Source organism: Hakea prostrata, chromosome 8 (assembly GCF_041222555.1).
Source record: "Hakea prostrata isolate BN-2017 chromosome 8, UWA_Hpros_2, whole genome shotgun sequence".
Lineage (NCBI taxonomy): Eukaryota > Viridiplantae > Streptophyta > Magnoliopsida > Proteales > Proteaceae > Hakea > Hakea prostrata.
Genome location: NC_142607.1, coordinates 32,169,630 through 32,177,584, shown reverse-complemented (window position 1 = coordinate 32,177,584; position 7,955 = coordinate 32,169,630). Strand labels below are relative to the sequence as shown.

Below are 7,955 nucleotides of genomic sequence, written 5' to 3'. Positions count from 1 at the left end.
GAATACCATCCTTCAGATACTGTATAATAGGATCCATCCAAGATATCTCTGCGTCAATTTCCATTATCTCTGGCTCTGAATATGCCGGAATATCTAGCTCCTCATAATATACAGTTTGTGGAATAGAAACAGACTTTGCGGATGCCAATTTTGCCAGAGAATCTGCTTCATTATTTTGATTTCGAGATATCCTTGTGACTGAGAATTGTGCGAACCACTCCTTACATTGTGATACTTTTTTAAGATAGCTGACAATTCGATCATCTTTCGCACCATACGCTCCCGTGACTTGACTGACCACCAGCTCTGAATCACTTTTTACTTCGATGCTTTGAACACAGAGAGATCTAGCTAGTCGTAACCCTGCAATAAGAGCTTCATATTCTGCTTCATTGTTTGAAGCATGAAAATTAAACCGAAGTGCATTTTGAATTACAAATCCGAACGGACTTTGTAAAATCACTCTTGCTCCTGATCCCTGCGAATGACTTGACCCATCTACATGTAAGGTCCACACAGAAGACACCTTACTAGAATCTTTTTCCTCCTCTCGGTGATGAAATACTTTCAACAATAAAATCGGCCAAAACTTGTGCCTTTATCGCAGTTCTAGGTTTATAATCTATATCATGTTCTGTTAACTCTACTGCCCATGATACCATTCTCCCTGCCAAATCAGGTTTATGCAGTATTTTCTTTAAAGGCCAGTTAGTAAGAACAATAATTGGATGAGCCTGAAAATAGGGTCGAAGCTTCCTGGCTGCTACTATTAAGGCGAAAGCCTGTTTCTCAAATTCCAGATATCTAGATTCTGCATCTAACAATGTATGGTTTACAAAGTAGATAGGATTTTGAATAGTACCTTCCTCCCGGATTAACACCGCGCTTACCACCGCCTTTGAAGAAGATAGATATATCTGCAAGCTTTCTCCGGGCTTTGGTCGAGATAAAACTGGTGGACTGGTCAACCTCCTCTTCAGCTCTTCAAATGAATTCTGACAGTCCTCTGACCATTTGAATTCGTTGAGTGCATTTAGATTCTTCAAAGCCTTGAAGAATGGTGCACACTTATCTCCTGATCTGGATATAAATCTACTTAATGCTGCAACTCTTCCTGTTAAGCTTTGAATTTCTTTCATACTGCTGGGAGCCGTCATATTTAAGATAGCCCTGATTTTTTCTGGATTTGCTTCAATGCCCCTCTGTGTGACCATGAAACCTAGGAATTTACCAGATGAAACTCCAAATGCACACTTCTCAGGATTGAGTCTCGTTCCATTTCTCCTCAATACATCAAAGCACTCTCTTAAATCGACGAGATGATTAGATTTAAATTGACTTTTTACAAGAAGATCATCTACATAAACCTCCATATTTCTTCCAATCTGATCAGCGAACAGCTTGTTCATTGCCCTTTGGTATGTTGCGCCAGCATTTTTTAACCCAAAAAGCATAACTTTATAACAATAGCTTTCCCGATTGGTCATGAATGCCGTGTGAGGTTGATCCTCCTTCTTCATAAGAATTTGATTATAACCTGAATAAGCATCCATAAAACTCAACATTTGCTAACCTAATGTGGCATCGATTAGCTGATCAATTCGCGGCAAAGGATAGCAATCCTTGGGACATGCCTTGTTCAAATCAGTGTAATCTACACACATTCGCCATTTTCCATTATGCTTTTTCACCATTACCACATTTGCTAGCCACCTTGGACACTCGATTTGCTCAATGAACTCAGATCTCCTAAGTTTGTCCACTTCAACCTTAATTGCATCATGCTTTTCTGACGAGAAATTCCTTCGTCTCTGTTTCAATGGTTTGATAGATTTATCTATCCATAAACAATGCTCCGCCACCTCTCTGCTTAAACTTGGCATGTCTTGTGCTGACCAGGCAAAGACATCTGCGTTTTGCTGAAGAAATTCTTTCAATTGCTCCTTGTCCTGACTGTTCTGATCAGCTCCTATCATGGTCCCTTTTTCTGGATTCTCCAAACCAAAACAAATTTTTTTCCATCTTTTCTACCGGTTCACCTCTTTGAATTTTTTCCTCATCCCTGTTATCCGTAACTTCAACGATAAGAAGGAGTGCCTTACCTTGTGCTTTCGAATCCTTCAAAAAAGTTGTATAGCTTTGCCTTGAAGTTTTCTGATCTGATTTGCATTCTCCAATGCCTCCTTCTGTTGGGAATTTGACCTTCAAATGTCTTGTCGAAATTATTGCACCAATAGTATTCAACGTTGGTCTCCCGAGAATTATATTGTATGCTGATAGACTTTTTATTAACAAAAATTTAGTAACTGTAGTTATCGTTTGTGGATGTGTTCCAAGTGTTATCGTTAGCTCCACAGTTCCCTCTACCGAAGTAGACTCTCCAGAAAATCCAAATAGTCTTGTGCTGCAAGGTTTTATCTTGACCGTATCCAACTTCAATCGCTGAAAAGCTTCGTAAGACATGATGTCTACAGATGATCCTGTGTCTACCAGAACTCTATGAATATCTCTGTTTGCCACCTCAATGACCACCACAATGGCGTCATCGTGTGGTTCTTGAATTCCTTCCATTTCTTCCTCCGTGAAGACTATTTCCTTCATCATTTTGATTCTTCTAGGAATAACATGAGATTCGACAGTATTCACATACCTGACGTGAGCCTTAGAATTTGAAATTGAATTTAAGTCCAAACTTCCTAGGATGGTCATGACGGGGGACTACTTCTGTTGAATCTGCCGATTTTCCTGCTGTTTAGTATTTTCCTCTGGAGAGTTGTACTGAAAATCTCCCTTGGCTTGTTCTTCTCTAGCTGGTGTTCGATTGTTCCACCTTCTCGGCTGATCAGTGGCATTTCTTCTGTTTCCCCCATTTCTCTTTTGAACATATTGGTCCAATCTTCCTTGGTTGATCAGTCGTTCAATTTCATTTTTCAAAATTCTGCAGTCATCAGTATCATGACCATGATCTTTGTGATATCTACAGAACCTATTCGGATTCCTCTCATCCGCCTTTACTATCTTAGGTAGTGGCCATTTCATAAATCCCTGATGCTGAATTTGCATCAGAATTTCCGATCTTCTTGCGTTGAGAGGAGTATAGTTTTCTTGGAATGGTTTTGGAATGTCCCTTCTGTATTGACGATCAGGAATATTTCTTGAAAAGCTCATGCTATTCCTTCGCTCTCTCTGATCTCTCTGATCAGATTTCACAACTCCATCATCTTTCCTTTTAACTCCACTGCTATCAGTTTCTTTTCTTGCTTGGAGAATGTCTTTCATATTTGCATACTGATTACAGCGAGTCGTCAATTCTGATATATTCGCTGGCTTGTTCATGATCAGGAATTCCAGAAGATGCTCATCTGTTAGGCCTCTGAACATAGCGTCATATGCCACCGCCTCATTCAAAATTTTAATTTGAATTGATTCCTGATTGAATCTCTTCATATAATTTCGAACTGATTCTCCCGGTTTTTTACGGATTGCAGCTAAGTTATCAACAGTTTTTCTGCTTTTCTTGCTACTTTGGAATCTTGACAAGAATACTTTCGTCAAATCCTTAAAATCCTTAATGGAATCTGGTAATAAACTGAAGAACCAGGTTGTTGCAGATCCTTTCAAGGAAGATGGAAATGAGCGACACTTTAAAATATCAGAGTTACCTGCTAGCATCATAACAGAGTTGAACTGAGCCAGATATTCCATTGGATCTGTACTTCCATCGTACATCGTGAATGTCGGAAGTTTAAAATTGCGCGGCAATGGTGCTGACATAATGTCTTTAGCAAATGGATTCTGGTTCATTATTTCCTCAGCTTTTTCTCCACCATCTTTGTTCACCAGTCGTTGAATCTGATCATCGAAGACACGAAATCTTTTACTGATTTCCGATCCATAGACTTCAGATCTGCAATCTCCTGATTTTCCTGTTTCTCTCTTATCTCTCCAATCCCCAACGCTTCTACTCTTTTTGCTCCAAATATGACTCAATTGATCATCTCTGGACGATTCTCGATCTTCAGTCTCTAGTGGAATATAGTTTGGATCCGCACTTTCTCTTGATCCTTCCTACATAAATGATCTCCTTCGGCTTCCTCCTGACTTTTGAATCTGAGAATTTGGGACAGAGGTCGCTTTTGCTATGGAAAGAGTCCGAGATCTTCCAGCTGACAAGACCGGAACTCTTTCCTCAGGATGTACTCCGATCTGCTTGATGAAAGTCCTCATCAGATTTTGTGTCTCCAGTATTTGATGCCGCATGCTCTCAAACCGCTCAGCGATCAGATTTGGATCTAACTCTAGACGAGATGTCGCCAATGAATCTGCTAATTGTTTCTCTTGCCTTTCAAACTGATCAGTTGGACGAGGTGGAGAATGATCCTCCAGCATTCTCTGCCTCTGTCGAGTTTGCATCACTGGAATTTGCGGCATCGGAACCACTTCTCTCGTTCTTCTTTTTGGATTTACTCTCCTTGGCTCCCTCTGGCTTGTTTCCGCCATTTCTATCGGTAATTCCTCCTCTCGTTCAGGTGATTGAGCCATAGCTTTTGTTCTGACCTGATTTCCCACAGACGGCGCCAAATGTTGGTGCTATTTCTGCCGATCGCCTTGAACCGTAGTTTCTCGCACCTAACTCCTCAGATCTGATTTGATCTGGTTCCTCAGATCTGATTTGATCTGGTTTGCTCTTCGATCAATCAACCTCTCAATCCTGAAAGAAACAGAATTACAGAGAGAAACGGAGCCGATCGTCTTGATCGGCGTCTCGTCTCCGACGATCTAGTCAATATGGTATTGATGGTGTTTACAGAGCTCTATGGAGCTTCTAAAATGCTAGTAATGGAGTTCAATAAGAGTGAGCTTAGAGTTTTGGCTGATTTCAGAGACTCCCCTTCCTACGGATCTTCCCTTGCTTTTATCCTGGCTTTCCCGCTTATAATTCTCTTTCTATCATGACCATCAAATCATCGCTCCTTTTTTGACGTCTTTGATCATCTTGCCTTTATCTCTCAATCGAACCCGGCTGAGGTTGGTTTGACCGGTATAAACCGGTAATGGATATATTAGTTACAACACATGGTTTATTGGTTTATAGAAACAAAGATTGAGGCTAACGCAGGAGTTCTTGAAGCCTATCACTTGGAATGCCATGGAGAAGCAAATCTGGTGCATAGAGGATTTCCTTGCATCAATGGTCGCAAATTACAATTCCGGCAGCATGTTGCTGTTTATATTTGTCCATGAGATGTCTAATGGTGCCATAGGGAAACCTTGTTATAGACAAGTAACTTGGACTTGACTATAAGTTACTTGTCTATACATGGTTTTACCTTTTGAGGGCTCTCTCCCTTATTTTATTTTTATTTTTGTTTTGGTTTTTGGTAAGAAGATATTCATTCCAAAAGTAGGCAAACCGAGGCCGCAACATCCTGATTACATAAATCAAAAGCCAACAAGAGGAACAAGGGCACAGTGACTTGTTTGCCACTAACAAGACCATCCTAGCTAACGAATAAGATACATAATTAAAAACCCTAGAGACATAATTAACTACAAAATCCCCCTTAGAAGAAATTACATGCCGAATGTCTTCAATCATAAGGCCCGCCTCTCTAATTGAAGGGATTTCGCTGTTGATCGTACACGAAGAGACCTAGAGACCTAGTACACATTGTTTATTCATTATTACTCTTTAGCATTATGGTTTTACTGGTTTCTACCAAAAACCAAATGATTTCAGATGACACACCTGCCTACTGCTAGTGTGTACTTAAACATTTCAGATCAACTTTGGCTGGAAGAATTATTTTAGTCTATTGGGTAAGAATGAAAGGGCAATCGAGGTTTAGCCGTTGCAAGCAATGGTTTGGCCAAGTAAAGATCAGTTTTTGACTCATTGAGCTCAATTTTTGACTCTCCTGGGGTTGGTCCCCAGTCGAACCCTTGGAGAAGTCTCGCCAGCAGCATAACAGTCATAGCCGAGCCGAGCTCGACCCCTAAGCACCCACGCCTCCCGGTGCTAAATGAGATGAACCGTAACTCTGGTTCAACCAGATCAATCACCATAGAGGGATCCTTCAAATGTCGCTCGGGCTTGAACTCAAGTGGGTCATCCCAAACTCTAGGGTTCCGACCTAGCCCAACTCTACTTATTAGGACATGACTCCCCTTAGGCATGAAATAACCAGCGACCACTGTATCAGCATTGGAGACATGTGGAACATTAAAAGGGCCAACCGGGTGTAGTCGAAAAGCTTCCCTAGCACATGCCTTGATGTAATTGAGTTGCCTTATGTCCGATTCTTCAACTAACCTTTCCTTTCCGACAACACGGTCAATTTCTTCAGTAGCTTTCTGAAGCATCTCGGGCTTGTTAATCATCTCTGCCAATGCCCATTCAATTGCATTTGATGGATTGTCCACCGATGCATACATTAGTTCCTGCAAAAATGATTTCACACATAGCAAATTCAACTTTTGCATCATTAAAGAAATAAAGAATGAATGATGTACATAGAAAGAATCATACGGCAATTTGAGCTTTAGTCTCTTCTGAGGATAGCAAGGGGTTCCCATTTGAATCTTTTATGGAAATGAAGATATCAAGAAGATCTTGAGCTTCCTTCTTTTTCCCATCTCTCCATTCTTGGATCCTTTCATCGATTATGGGGTTATGGTACTTGTCAACAATCCTGATACCATCCCGTACGATTTTTTCATGTCCATTCAGATCGAACCCCCGTAGACAAGGCATGTAGTCGGATACACAAAATACGTAAAATTGAGAAAGCACCGTGAAGAGTGCATCAACATGTTCTTCTTCTTCTTCACCAGGTCCTCCATCCTTCCTTCCTTTCCCGAAGTATCTCTTGTTGAACATCATCTTCCTAATGACGTTTCCACAGTAATGCCTGGCTGCAACTCTTACGTCCACAACAGAACCACTAATGCATTTGTTGTATACGTAATGGACAAGATTATCAGCTTCTTCGGTTCTTATCTCTAGAAGCCATCTAATTCTCATGGGATGTATAACTTGAGAAGCCACCACCTTTCTCATCTTCTTCCATTGATCACCCCATGGTGTAACAGCAGTGGACAAAAACCCACGGCTTGCATACTCAGTTGCCATTGTAATGGGTCTTGAAGCAAACATAGAGTCATGTGTTTTCAAGAACTCGCTAGTGATTTCAGGGCAAGTAACCGGAATTACATGTACCTCACCAAATCGAAAACATGCAATTTCAATATTCTTCTCCTTCATGAAACCAAGAATCCATCGGAATACCGGCTTATTACGGAACAGTTCTGGAATGCTACCAACTATAGGCCATGGAACCGGACCTGGAGGGAGTGGAGCTGGTCTAGACTTCTTATGAACCTCAGCCCAAAGTTGGGCAATGAGGAGAAAGGAAACAAAGATGACAAGTGCAGTAGTTGGGTGAGTGAAGCTCCTTAGGGTTCCACTTAGGATGGTGGTCACCCAGTCTGGAACAACACTCCATGGGGAGATATTGGAGGTGATGTATTCCATGACTGTCAAGAAGATGCTAAACCTTGAAGATGGTGTTTGGGTGGTGATCAGGGATGAAAGGAGGGGGCAGGGTAGCCTTACATATAGTGAGTTAATTGGTATATTCTTCTATGTTTCGTGGTTAACATAATCCACAAACTGGTTCAGAACATGTTTTATGCATGGGTTAGCATCCGAACCCTACAGTAGATCATAGCCTTTCAGGTCTCTTTCAATCATTTCAAACGTGCTTCGCATGCAAGGTTGTGCCTGTGGTTAGCTATAGCGGATAGTACACAGATATTATCTTCAGAGAAGTGGTATCATAGTGAGACACGCAAATAAGACTACAATAGTTATTTTATGAGGGCTATATCCTCTCAACCCAGCCTGGCCATCTACTTATTCATGGACACTCAACTGAGCGTGTGACCTACAGTCA

At 41.1% G+C, this 7,955-nt stretch overlaps 1 pseudogene; it reads right to left on the bottom strand.

Moving 5' to 3' along the window:
- Window positions 1-5,714: 5,714 nt before the first annotated feature.
- On the bottom strand, window positions 5,715-7,534 carry LOC149007579 (tryptophan N-monooxygenase CYP79A68 pseudogene; annotated as a pseudogene).
- Between the last annotated feature and the right edge of the window lie 421 nt (window positions 7,535-7,955).